Source organism: Dipodomys merriami, unplaced genomic scaffold, assembly GCF_024711535.1.
Source record: "Dipodomys merriami isolate MVZ:Mamm:240054 unplaced genomic scaffold, mDipMer1.0.p SCAF_5, whole genome shotgun sequence".
Classification (NCBI taxonomy): Eukaryota; Metazoa; Chordata; class Mammalia; order Rodentia; family Heteromyidae; genus Dipodomys; species Dipodomys merriami.
The window spans coordinates 78,515,389-78,529,921 of NW_027206068.1; the positions used below are offsets into that span (position 1 = coordinate 78,515,389).

General features: G+C 41.1%; 1 long non-coding RNA gene across 2 annotated transcripts in view; it reads right to left on the bottom strand.

Annotated features, from left to right (window-relative positions):
* LOC138809983 (uncharacterized) overlaps positions 1 to 14,533 on the bottom strand; it is a 59,899-nt gene that overhangs the window by 8,877 nt on the left and 36,489 nt on the right. For both annotated transcript variants that reach the window (XR_011366982.1, XR_011366981.1), the window contains exons 2-3: positions 8,631 to 8,690; positions 8,086 to 8,180 (exon numbers count right to left, since the gene is read on the bottom strand). This is a non-coding gene — a long non-coding RNA (uncharacterized lncRNA). The remainder of the gene's footprint in view (positions 1 to 8,085; positions 8,181 to 8,630; positions 8,691 to 14,533) is intronic.

The window sequence follows — 14,533 nt, forward strand, 5'->3', positions numbered from 1 at the left end:
AGCACACATAAAATGTCAGTGAGTGACTTTCATGGTAAAGCCTCCAAATCCTTCCTTCTTACTAATCAGACCAGTTTATAAGGAGATCCTTGGACCAAACCGCCTGGACACACACGTCCTGGCTAAACTGTCCCCTTGTGACTATTACCACATGGAGCTACCAATGTAGAAACAACAGTAAGTTCAATTTGTAGGAGGAGCTATCTGCAATACTAACTTATAAAAGGTAAATGTCAGAAGATAGGGAATACAAGACAAAAGGAAGCCTTTACATGTCCAAATGACAGATCAGAAATACATCTTTCCAATCCCTGTGTGCTTGGTCTCCTGAATGTCAGAGCCTTATCACCAGGAATGGCCCTGTCTCTGTGGCCTGGGCCTATCTGCTGCTCTTAAGCCAACAAGAAGACTCTACTGCCAAACCACATCTCTCCACAGAGCATCTTCCATAGAAGGAAAGGTCTGAACCAATTCTAAGCATCTCTCTTAATGCTTCCCAGTCACCGTCCTTGTGCGTAATTCAGCATGACTAGTCAGGGACGGGGGGCTGTGCCCAGACCCACCCACCATATTAACCGTGTGCCATCTTAGCAACCTTGGGTATCATAAAGCAATAGAGAAACATTGGCCCCTTCCTGGTAGACCTACTAGATAGCTCTGAGATCCTGCTGTCATCAAGCCTTCCTATGGCTACCATGAAAGAACACATCTCCTTTGTGGGAACAAATGATAATATGCACATGAAATGCTAATATGCAAGTCAGGCATTGGTGGCTCATACTCATACTCCTAGCTCTTGAGAGGCAGATTGGGAGGCTCTCCACTCAAGGCAGTCCAGGAAAAAAGTTCAAATACTGTCTTAACAAGAAAGCAAGCTGTGGTGATTCATGCCTGTAACCCCAGTTACTCAAGAGTCATAGAGAGGAGGATCACAGACTGTAGCTAGCCCCTGGCAGAAGCAGAAGACCCTATTGAAAAATAACTAATATAATGTGTCAGGCTGAGAGCATGGCTCAAGTAGAATGCTAGCACAGAAATTCTAGAGACCTGAATTCAAACTTCAGTACGGCCCAAGGGGGGCGGGAGGAGGAAGAGAAGGAGGGAAAGGAGGAGGAGGAAGAGAAGCAAAGACAAACTATTAAGGGATGAAGGAAGAATGGCAGTCAGGGTGGCAAAGACCTGAGGCATAAGCTAAGACAGCAGGCACATGAAAGGGACCTGGGATGTGTGTGGAGTGAAAGGGACAGGTGTGAAGGGCCTGGGACAAATCCAGAGACCGAGTCTGGGGATGGGGGCTGCCTAAGGTGGGAGCAACGTGGAGGAGGACTCCCACCATTCTGGCATGGGGAACCAGACGGGCAAGGCTCATCCCTGGGAGGAAGCAGAGTTGTGTGACCAGAAGTACCTTGGGAACATCCAGCAGAGAAAGCCAGGGCAAGTGGGCCAGCAGTTCTGGGACCCAGGGAAGAGATCTGGACTCGAAGGACTCTATGGACAGCTGAGGTTCCAAAGCTATGGCTGCAGGGTGAAATGCCAGCAAGAGAACATACAAAATGACAAGGAAGAGGACTTAGGACAAACCTGAATGACTGACACTTGGGGGCTGGACTCAGAGAAAGGAGAAATGGGCCCTGTGAATCAGAAGTATAGGACACTTTTGAGAGACATGTTCTATTATGCAATAGAAGGCAAACATTTTGAAGAATGAGCAAGAAGCCTTGAAAAGTGATACACAATTTTTTTCATAGTATGACCCACTGTGGTAAAACCAAAATCGAAAGAAACATGGTTGAAAATTGTTAGTATGCTAAGTCTTCAGCAGGCTTCGCACAGGATAACTATCTGATTTTCACAAGAAGCAGATGGCATTCACCATTTTACAGATAAGAAAACTGAGGCCAGAAACACACAGTGAGTACAAGGCAAGAAAAGGGGACAAAATCCAGTCAAAGCAACCCAACGGCTGGATGAAGAAACAGAAGGAAGTTCTAAGGACCAGTGGGTGAGGATGTACAGAGTCTGGGAGGCTGCTAGACGCATCCATGGCATCCAGAGTGACTCAAACGGGTTGTTGGCAAGACAGGGGTACCAGCTGTAACCTCTGGATAAGCAGTACTTGAAGACAGAAGAGAAGGCTCCTCCATGGTAGAAAGAAGCCAGCCAGGGCAGCTGAGCTGAAAGGGAAGACATAAAGGAAAACTGCCCTTTCCAGAAGTTTGGCCATGGAGGGGATGCTGCAGCTAGAGAGGACTAGGAGACAGCATGTAGGAGACAGCCTTCTACGTAGGCAGCATGGAAGGAAGAGCTGGGAGCTGCCTGGGCACTGAGCCTTTACAGGAGGCAGGCTGGGGGCAGAGATGAGAGCACAGAGATGAAGCAGGGCTGCTGAGGAGAACCTGGCGCACCACAGAAGGGCTTCAGAGTTCAGGCTGTAGACAAAGGTGGTTCTGATGGCCAGACACAGGGTCAGTTACAGGAGAAAACCCAGAGACCTGCATGGAGACTTTGCCTTCTGGGCTGGGTATCCATGAGACACATTGGACAAGGTGGAGTGTGTAGGAGAAGGAAAAGGAGGGTGATCAGAAATGAACCCACAGACCTATAGCTATCTAATCTTCGATAAGGGAGCTAAAAAAATAGAATGGAAGACAGCCTCTTCAGTAAATGGTGCTAGCAAAATTGGTTAATCAGTTGCAGAACACGCTAGACCCTTATATATCACCCTGCACCAGAATCAACTCCAAATGGATCAAAGACCTCAGAGTCAAAGCAGACACACTGAAAACATTACGGGACGGAATAGGAGAAACCTTAGGTCTCCTTGGCACAGGCCCAAATTTTCTTAATAGAGACCCAGAAATACAACAAATCAAAGAAAGCTTGGACAAATGGGATTGCATGAAATTACAGGGCTTCTGTATGGCAAAGGACATAACTAGCAAGATCAATTGAAAGCCCACAGATTGGGAGAAGATCTTTACTAGCCATATAACAGACAAGGGTCTCATATCTAGAATATATCTGGAACTCAAAAAATGAAATCCCCCAACAACAAATCTTCAAAGAAACAACTGCCCAATAAATAAGTGGGCTAAAGACTTAAAGAGAGGGGCTGAGAAGGTGGCTCAGTGGTAGAGCACTTGCCTTGCATGCATGAGGCCCTAGGTTCGATTCCTCAGCACCACATAAGCAAAAAGAAAAAAGCTGGAAGTGGCGCTATGGCTCAAGTGGTAGAGCACTAGCCTTGAGCTGAAGAGCTGAGGGACAGCGCCCAGGCCCAGAGTTCAGGGCCCACGACCGGACCCAAAAAAAAAAAAAAAAAGACTTAAAGAGAAACTTCTCTGAAGAGGAAAGAAGGATGGCCAATAGACACATGAAGAAATGCTCAACCTCCCTAGCCATAAAAGAAATGCAAATCAAAACAACATTGAGATAACACCTCACCCCAGTTAGAATGGCTATAATCAAGAACTCTAATAACAACAGATGCTGGAGGGGATGTGGACAGAAGGGAACCTTACTTCATTGTTGGTGGGAGTATAAACTTGTTCAACCACTTTGGAAAGTAGTATGGAGGTTCCTCAAATGACTCCACATAGAGCTCCCCTATGACCCGGAAATCCCACTTTTGGGCATTTACCCAAATGATCACAAACAAGACCACACTAAAGCTACCAGCACAACTGTTTATTGCAGCATTATTCACCATAGCTAAGATATGAAACCAACCCAGATGCCCCTCAGTAGATGAATGGATCAAGAAAATGTGGTATATATACACAATGGAATTCTATGCCTCCATCAGAAAGAATGACATTGCCCCATTTGTTAGGAAATGGAAAGACTTGGAAAAAAATTATAGTAAGTGAAGCAAGCCAGGCCCAAAGAAACATAGGTCCCATGGTTTCCCTTATTTGCAATAACTAGTATATGTCTGAAACAAGCAGAAACAGTCAGATAAGTTGATGTTAGGTGAAATGAACCCCAAGATAAGGACTCAGATTTTTTTTCTTTCTTGAGATTGTTTCTAACATATTTATAAGATGATTTCTTTGTTGCTTTCTATGTCCCTCCCCCACAGTATAACCTCTGTTTTCACTGTATGTGATGTTGGTATAATTTGTAGAGGGGAAGGGAAAAAACAAATTGTTTAAATAGGGATACAGGTGGACCCATTGCAACAATGAGATGTACAAGATGTTACATCAAAAAACGAACTTTACAACTTTGGCACGGAGGGGGGATATAAGGGGGTGGGAGATGGGAAGGAATGGTACGGGGAAACAAAGGAGGCAACAATGCTTGATAAGAAATGTACTCATTACCTTGCTCGTGTAATTGTAACCCCTCAGTACAGTATTTTCACACACACACACACACATACACACAATCTGAGAAAAGGAAGGTGATGCAGAGGCTGTCATTGTGGGCTACTGGATAGAAACACTGCTGACTTTTGCATGTTCTGCTACTTTAACTTGTTACTGGTTCTGATGTGGCTCTATCATGAGCTCTTCAGGGTGTTATACATGCAAGACCACCTCATCTGTAAAAAGAAGCAGTATCACACCTTCCTTTTCAGTGTGGATGTCTTATAACAGGCATCTTTATTTCGCTTGACTGCTCTGATTAGAACTTCACAAACCACATATACACATGATACCCAATATACACAATATACACAACACATACATACACAACACACATACTACTCACAGTCCTGAAGTTTGAACCTGAAGTGAAGACCTGTCCCCCTATGTAGTTCCTGTAGAGACTTTCTGTGTAGCCTTTTGCAATCCTCAGCACACTAACATCTATCAACACATTATAGAAATATTCAGCCCTTTTATACCGCACAGAATTCATATCAGAAGCAAAATTAAATGACAAATAGCTGTAAAACTGCCAGTGTTGAGGACTGACAATTCTAAAAGGCAAGAGCTAGAAAAGGTTCACTAATTACGAGTTGGAGGCCAAAGCAAACCTGCTTTCTCTCTCTCATTCTTCTCCTTCCTCTGCAGGATGAGCTAGCATGGTTTGATGGAGGACAGATAAACATTCCATTGCAGACATCGCTTATCAGCAACCCTGGCTATTGGTATAAGAAACCAAAATGATTAGCCACCAGAAGTGTACAGCAATTAAATTAATTATTATGCACTACTATGCAATTCTAAACATCAGAAATGCAATCAAGCAAAATATCATGTTATTCATTTTGCTTTTCAAACCTTGCATATACAATTCACTTTGATTGATAGATCTGCAACAAACACAAATAACCATTAATAAGAGCAAACTCCAGCCCTGAGACAAGGTGCACACTGCCCCAGTGAGGCTCCCAGCATTCTCTTCTCTAGAGATTATATACTAAGAGGACATTTCTTCTGGAAAAGTGAAATCAAATTCTACCGCACAGCCTCAAATAACAGTGACAGAAACCACACTGCACCGGTAGCACACTGCTGACGGTCAGCCGCAAGTCACCAAGGTGGACATTTGTGGCAAGACATCAAGGACTGGCATGGTGACAGAAAAGCTGACACTGAAAGAGAAGCTTGTTTCTAAAAAAAAACAGTCGCCTGTACTTTGTGGTAGCAAAGTGAGCAGGCTGAGGTGAACTTGAGGACCGTGCCTTCTACACAAGCAAATTTCCTCAAGAAGAACTGACACACACTGTGGAGCTGCCCTGTGCAAGTCACGCTCATTATCAAAGATGCAGACAGAAATTTCCTTCACAGCACTTATCTCAACTTCAATTAAAGTTTTCTATGTAATACGTGTCTTCTATACGGTGACCTGTGTCTCATAGGAGTAAGGACCAATTCTCCTCCATTCACCATTTCATTGTCCAGTACCTAGCACCCAAGTTTCTTGAGATTAGCCAGGAATGGTGATGCATACTTGCATTCCAAGCTACTTGAATAGCAAAAATCAAGGCCAAGGCCAGGCAAAAAGCTAGAAACACTCCCATCTCAACCAGTGAAGGTGGGTATGGGTACACACCTGTCATCTCAGCTTTGTAGGAAACGTAGGTAGGAAAAACTTGGCCCAAGGTCCACCTTAGCAAAAACAGATCTTATCTGAAAAATAACTAAAAATATAAAGTAGCTGACAAATCGGGTTGTCTAACGAAGACCTCACAGACAAAAGATAACGAACAGAACAAATAATATATAAGGTAAAAGACAAATGAACAATTTAGATGATTATTCCAATAGATATTCTATACATGCAGAATTATTTTCTCAAGAAGTACTCCCAGAATCCCAATGGCTTTCTAGCATTGTATAAAAAAAGAGCATCAAATCCTTTTTTGGCAAAGCAAAACTGTTTTAAATGGTGATATTCAGAATATCTACAAAACTTCCTGCATTATAATGTTTATAAATTTTAAGTTATCGAAATATATGAAAAATAAATACAAAGAACTTTAAAACTACAATTAAACTACATAGTAACTATTATTACTAAGATTTGTTATTTATTAATAGCTATTGTTACTATAATTACTATGAGATTATAAGTTGTCCCTGCAGTCTTTACTACAAGAAAGAAAAGCTAAGCGAATTGAAAGTCAAAGGCCTTTCTTCAGACCTTCAGAAATGTTTAAAGGGCAGCTACTGCTTGAAAACTGGAGAGCAGAGTACAGAAGCCACGGCTCTATCCCTCCCTGGAACAGAAGGGCTGGGACCACAAGCTGCTGGGAGTGTTGAGCTGAAGAGTGGAGCACACTGTGAGAGCCACACACAGGCCATCATTGCTTCCTGGAGCTCATCTTGGAGGAGCCATGCCTCCAAGTTTTGCTTAAAAGCCAAGAGACCCCCTTTTCCCCCACAAAGGCCGTCCTGCTGGAGGATCCACTCCAGCAGCCCCTAACTTCCTTTTCACCTAGGAAAATGGAGCGACTCCGAAACTCAGACTTACTTTAAGAAAGAAACAGCATCAGATAAAGGAATAATGGTGATACGATAAAAATACTTTTTCTTATTCTCAATCATGAACTGTTGGTTCAAAATGACCGTATAGTGATAGCACTTGTGAAAGTGTGCTGGATGACAGCAGTCTTACAGAGGTGAGCAGGCAGGGTCTGAGATACTCATAAAGAGCTACCGTGCTATTTGAAAGTGAGCTTACATCGGCTATAAACATACTATTGAAAGCTACTGTGCTTATAGGGTTAACATGAACAAAAATAGGAATAAATATATTTTCTATGCTAAGAGAGAAGACAAAATGGGACCATAAATTAGAACCAGAGAAATCAAAAAGAGAGAAAGAAAAAAATCAATTTCAACAATTATAAATTATATACATATACTAAATTATATATAATTATAAACATGACAAATATTAATGTAGCTATAGTAGTCAACAATTTAACTGTGAATGACCTAAATACACCAATTAAAAGACAGAGACTGTCACAATTGGTACATTTTCAAAAAGACCCAACTTTATGTTATGCAAAAATGCCTATAATATTTTCTATTTTCCTGCTTGATCATATGTTCCAATTAAACCATAAGTTCTGTGAAGATGGAACCTAACTTATTTCAGAATATCTAAGCGTAAAGTGGTTTTTGTTCTTATTAGTATTATTATAAAAATTATAAAATCCACACTATTTATTATATATTAACCATTGTGATTCTATATATGTTTATTTAAAAATACAGTAATCAGGGGGCTGGGAAGTTGGCTCATTGGTAGAGCGCTTGCCTTGCATGCTTGAGGCCCTGGGTTCGATTCCTCAGCACCACATAAGCAGAAAAAAAAAAAAAAAGCCGAAGTGGCGCTGTGGCTCAAGTGGTAGAGCACTAGCCTTGAGCTGAAGAGCTGAGGGACAGCGCCCAGGCCCAAAGTTCAGGCCCCACAACAGGACCAAAAAAAAAAAAAAATACAGTAATGATTAAATCTATGCATCATTTTTAATACCACTTTTCCTGATTAAAAAAAACAACAACAACTTTCAAACCTTCCCACTCACTTGTCCTGCGTTTCTGATCTTGGGTTTTTTGTTTTAAAGCTAATCATCCCACCACACCATGAAAATGCCAGTAGTAATTAATACCCTTAACTTACTGTCCATTGGAGGCACGTCAGGAACTGTGATCAACATCTCATACACTGTTTATTTCATCTTCGCTGCAGATCTATGAGGTTGGCGTAGCCTGCATCTAACCCATAAATAAGCTGTATATCAGAGAGGTTAGGTAATATAGCCCCACCATAAATCCAGCGAAGTTCAGAGCCAAAACTCACCCTCACACCCCTGAGGTCATGCACATATTTCCTACCACTTTCAAATTTTTTTTTTTTTTTGTATCAGAGCCCTTTTGAAGGGGACAATAGTGCACATGGAACCTCAGTATTCAAGTGTTCGTGAATCAGAAGCAGATTACATATGAGGAAGTATTAGTGTCTTATTATAAAGGAAATAAATATTAAAATAATCAGTTCTGATGAACACCTCCAAGCAGGAGTTACTAGGTACATCAGCAATAATATTGGCCTCTCCATGCAGTGACGTTAGTACTAAGTCCTTATTTTGTGTTTTGTTTTGGTTGCACATTACCCAACCAAACAAAACAAAACAAAAACCAAAAACGGTGTTTTTAATCTCTCACCTTGCAGCCTCAGGTTCTTCCTCAATCAAATTGATCCAGAAACTTGAAATGAGTAAGAAACTATAAAAATAGAAAAGGATATGGTTTCAGTCAGATTTTCCATCACTGTAACAAACAACCTAAGACAGATGGCTTTAAGGAGGAAGATTTAATTAGGCTCATGGATTCAGAGGCTTCATTGCTATTAGGCCGGTAGCAAGACCGAAGCATCATGGTGCAAGAGAGCCCACACCAATCAGAAAGGGAGAGAGAGAGAACACAGGAAGAGAGCAGGGACATGATATACCTGTAAGCACATTTCTCTGACCGGTTTCTAGCAGCCTGTTCAGCTATGACTTAATCAACAGATTATTAACCCACTGATAGAGCCAGTGTCCTCAGGGTCCCATTGCTTCTCAGTAGTGCTGACAGACCATGCCCAGGAGGCTTTGGGAAGACATTTCATGCCCAAACCATAACAACATTTTAGACTTAGAACATACTAAAGCATAAGCGTACAACAGCAAGATGCTCATCTGCTGCGATACAGCAGACTGAACCATGTGCTAAGGAAAGTGCCTTGCCTTTCATGGAGCCAGCAAACCGGGACAAACATATACCAAGAGATTCTCGGAGACACATGGGTAGGCATAGTGGTGAAAGCAAGGGGAGTTACAAAAAATCATTTTAAAGCTTAAACATTTATTTTAAATCAATGTCCCAGTTACAGAGCTGTAAGAGGTTTAAAATATGCGGCCTCATCAGCAGGGCCATCTTTATGTCAGTCTTCCCCAAAGAGATTAATTTAGAATCACAAATGAATGCCATCATGGGTTAAGGATTTTCAAATATGTGAAAAGGTAGAATGTACTGCAATTTGAAAATACTGTTTTTTTCATCACTACTCCACAAATAAGTTTACATTGCTGCCATGTCAGTCCTGGTTGGACATGCGGGGAATCATCTAGTACAAAATGCCCAGTAGGATGGGCACTAAATGAATGCCTCAGATGAAGCCAACAGCCTTGTTTCTGCTGGCTGTCCCCCCTTCATGTGGAGACGTCCCAGGACCATTGTGCTGGCATTTCTAAAGGTTCCCTTTGGGGTGCTATGCCTAATTGATTTTCTATAGGCTAGCAATATCCTGCCAAGTGTCAGAAACAAAACAGCAGACTGATTGGTTTCAAGAAGTTTCTTAAATAATGTATTGTTTTGGTGCTGAGTAATTTATTAACAAAACTATTAATGCCTGAAATGTTTTTGTCAAGTTCTGCAAAAACGGCATAAATATTTAAGATGCCCTGCACATAGGCTAACTGCCAGGAAAAAGCAAGACCATTACATAGGACTTTATGGAATATTTATAAGATCCAATTTAACACAGATCTAGGCAGTCGGCCAAAGTGCAAGACAGTTGCTTCTTTTTTTTTTTATAACATAAGCTTTTAACAAATTTCAACAAAACAAAAGGGAAGAGAAAATAAATTGTAGCTACCCCAATAATAAATGTTTCTTAAAACTGCTTAATACGGGAATGTTGTACGTGGTGCAGTTATTCATTTCTTCCCAAAGAATTCCTGAGTCACCTTCAAAATTCAATTATGCTGTCTCAAAAATAGGGCAATTGGTAGGTTTTAATGTAATAACTGTTTTGAAAGCAATCAGAAGCCAGGCGCTGGTGGCCCACGCCTGTCATCCTAGCTACTCAGGAGGCTGAGATCTGAAGAGTGAGGCTCCAGCCAGCCCAGGCAGGAAAGTCCCTGAGATTCTTATCTCCAATGAACCACCAAAAAGCTGGAGGTAAAGCTGTGGCTCAAGTGGTGGAGTACTAGCCTGGAGCACAAAGAGATCAACACAGAGCCCTGAGTTCAAGCTCCAGAATGAACACACACGCGCGCGCACACACACACACACACACACACACACACACACACAAGCAGAGAGATTACATAAAAAATTAATGACTTTAAAAATGGTCCTTAGAAATGGAGATAGGTATTATCAGACTTTTAGACAAAACATACACAGTTAAAAAGTTAAAGTGGATAAAACCCATGAATATCAAAACCCAGCCCAACTTCCAGCCTCACTTCCACCTGAGGAAGAGTAGTGTATATAAAGGCGCACCCCTATATATCTGTTTACACTCAGAAGAGTGGACATGAACACCAATGCCAACAATCTCACCAAAGCTCAACAAGCACAGATTGCATAAACTGTATGGATGGACTTGTCTGAAGCCCAGACTCACTTCAGGCCAGTTATAAGGGAATTATTTATTTAATAGAACTGTTCTTGAACGTAGCCCTGATGCAATTCAATACTGCAGCTGATTTCCAAGAATATGAACAGATGGAAACAGTATCTCTCCAACCACTACCACATAGAAAAGCTAGTTTAAATCTAAAAATACATTGCTGAAGGCAGGCACTAGTGGCTCATACCTGTAATCCTAGCTACTCAGAAGGCTGAGCTTGGAGAATTGTGGTTTGAAGCCAGCCAGGGCAGGAAAGTCCATGAGATTCTTATCTCCAGTTAATCACAGAAAAAGCAGGAAGGGAAGGGGATGCATAGGAACAGTGAGACAAAGGGCGAACCAACTTAATAGTGACACTCACTAGACACTATATTAGAAATAAATTTTACAACTCGGAGGGGAGTGGGAGAAAATGAGGGAGGGGTAACACTGTTCATAAAGAAATTACTCATTACCTTACTTAAAGAACTGTAACCCCTCTGTACATCACCTTTGCAATAAAATTTAAATTAAAAAGAAAAAGCTGGAAGTAGCTCTGTGGCTTAAGTGGTAGAGCACTAGGTTTGAGCAAAAGGAGGCCATGGATAGTGTCCAGGCCCAGAGTTCAAGCCCCAGAGCTGACAAAAAAAAAAAAAAGCCTGGCACTGGTGGCTCAAGCCTGTAATCCCAGCTATTCAGGAGGCTGAATTCGGAGGATCAAAGCCAGCCCAGACAGGAAAGTCTGTGAGACTGTTATCTCCAATGAACCACTCAGAAGACTGGAAGTGGTGCTGTGGCTCAAGTGGTAGAGTGCTCTCTCACCTTGAGCTGAAGAGCTGAGGGACAGCACCCAGGCCCAGAGTTCAGTAAATACATTGCTGAGCTACTTCAGGAGTTACAAATAGGGGAAGTTGGGCTGGGAAGGTGGCTCAGTGGTAGAGCACTTGCCTTGCATGCTTGAGGCCCTGGGTTCGATTCCTCAGTACCACATAAGCAAAAAGAAAAAAGCCGGAAGTGGCGCTGTGGCTCAAGTGGTAGAGCACTAGCCTTGAGCTGAAGAGCTGAGGGACAGCGCCCAAGCCCAGAGTTCAGGCCCATGCTGGACTCAAAAAAAAAAAAAAACAACCAACAACAAATAGGGGAAGTTGCAGTTCAAGGCCAGCCCAGACAGAAGTTCCTGAGATTCCATTTCAAGCAATAGCTAGATAGCCCAGGTATGGCAAAAGCATAAACAGAAGAATCAAGATGCAGGCCACCCTGAGCAAAAACCAAGACCCTATCTCGAAAATAATCAGTGGGAAACAACTGGGTCATAGCTCAAGCAGTAAAGTGCCTGACTAGCAGTCCTGAGTTCAAACAAAAAAATCATAGTTGAGCTCCATGAAAAAAGAAAACACAAGGGGCCAAGAATGAAAGGAGAAGCCAGAGTTAAGAGTAGTGATTTAGAACTCTGAGCAAGAACTGGACCCCCAGTGCCAGACGCCTAAAAAGCCACACCCTTTGCCTACAGCAGGAATCTAAGACCTGTCGATAAAATGCAGGACTACAAAGACCACCCATCCATGCACAGGCAAAAAAGAAATGACCCTGGAAATCAAGTCCAGTACCAGTGAAATGTGTACAAGCCCAAGGAAGCAAATGAGAGTTCTGAGGGATCACACTAGATGCAGATGCCATTCAAGCACGTGTACCTACCACAGTGCTCACCTTATTTCACCTTATTTAGAGTTGAGGAAACTAAGTTATAAAGCAAGTTTCAGCAAATATAAGAAAACTGAAATAACCATCTATATCCTGTTACACTATAAAAGAATAAAATTAGAGGCCCAAACAGCAAAAACAAACAAAAAAATTCAAACTCAGAGACTAAATAACACATGGCCAAATGGTGAGTAGGTCATCGAAGAGATAAGAAAGAAAATCTAAATGTTCCTAGAATCCAACGAAAATGAAAACACAACCTACCAGAACCCAGGGGACACCGTAAAGGCAGTTCTAAGAAGAAAGTTTATACCTATGAGTGTCTACATCAACAAAACTGGGAGACCTCAGATTGATACGCTAATGATCCACCCTCAACTCTTAGAAAAGGAGCAAACCAAACATAAAACAGTATATGGAAAGAAATAATAAAAACTAGGGAAAATTAAGTAAAATAGATACAAAACAAGGTGTACAAAGAATCGACACAAAGTTGCTTCTTCTAAAGATAAACCAAATAAATAAATCTTGCCACTGTGACCAAAAGGAGAAAAGAGATCACCTAAATAAATAAAATTAGGGCTGAAAAAAAGGAATACCACAACAAATACAGTGAAGTCCAGAACATTATGAGGGACTATGTCACAAACCTTTACTCAAATAAACTGGCAAATATAGTAGAAATGGATGCATGCCAAGATAACCTAACTTACAAAAATTAAGCCAAGTGGATTAAAAATCTTTTAAACAGATCTATCAAGCAATAAGATGAAAACAACAATAAAAAAAAATCTCCAAATAGCCAGGCGCTGGTGGCTCACACCTGTAATCCTAGCTACTCAGAAGACTGCCAGCCCCAGGCAGCAAAGTCTGTGAGACTCTTATCTCCAATTAACCACTAGAAAACTAGAAGTAGCACTGTGGCTCAAGTGGTAAAGCACTGGCCTTGAACTAAAGAGCTCAGGGACAGTGGCCAGGCCCAGAGCTCAAGACCTATGACCTAACCAAACAAAACAAAACAATCTCCAAATAGTGAAAAACCCAGGACCCAATGGGATCCACAGCTGAATTCTACAAGTCCTTTAAAGAAGAACTAACAACAATACTTATGAGATAGAGAAAAGGAGAGATGACAACTCAAGTCATTCTATGAAGCCAGATTTACACTTACCCCAAACCAGACAGGGAAACAGTAAGCAAGGGAAACTGTAGATCAATCTCTAATGCACATAGATGTAAAAACCAAAAACAAGAGTGCCCACTTGCTCCATTCTTATCCAATATAGTTCTGGAATTCCTAGCCAGAGCAATAAGCCAAGAAAAAGAAACCAAAGGGATTTAAATAATAAAAAGTCAAATTATTCATATTTTTCAATTGTTATACTTAAAACACTTAAAGATCCCACCAGAAAACTACTGGACCTGATAAACACTTTTGGCAATGTAGCAGAACACAATTTAACATATTAAAAAATCCATACCTTTTACATGTACATGAACAGATTGAGAAAAAAGTCAGGAAAATAATTACATTCACAGTAGCCTCAAAAAGAGAAAAAGAAATTGAATAAGAAAAAAATAATCCTAAAAATAAACTGAAGAGGTTTAATTATAAAAATTATAAATTTGAAGGAAGAAAGAGAAGAAGATACTAGGAGATAAAAAAGACCTCCCATGTTCATAGACAAGCAGAATATTAAAAAATGGCTCTATTACCAGATTCAAAGTACTTATTCAGAATAATTCCCATCAAAATCCCAAGCCCTATTCTTTACAAAAATAAAAAAATCAACTCTAATATGTGTCTGTATAATATGTATATGGAAATGTAAAAGACACAGAAGAATAAAAGGAAAAATGCTGGAGATGTCACAACACTAGACTTCAGAACCATCATACAGAACCATCTACAGAACCATCATAACAAAAACAGTATGATATTGGCACAAAAATAAACACAATGACCAATGGAACAGAAAAGAAGACC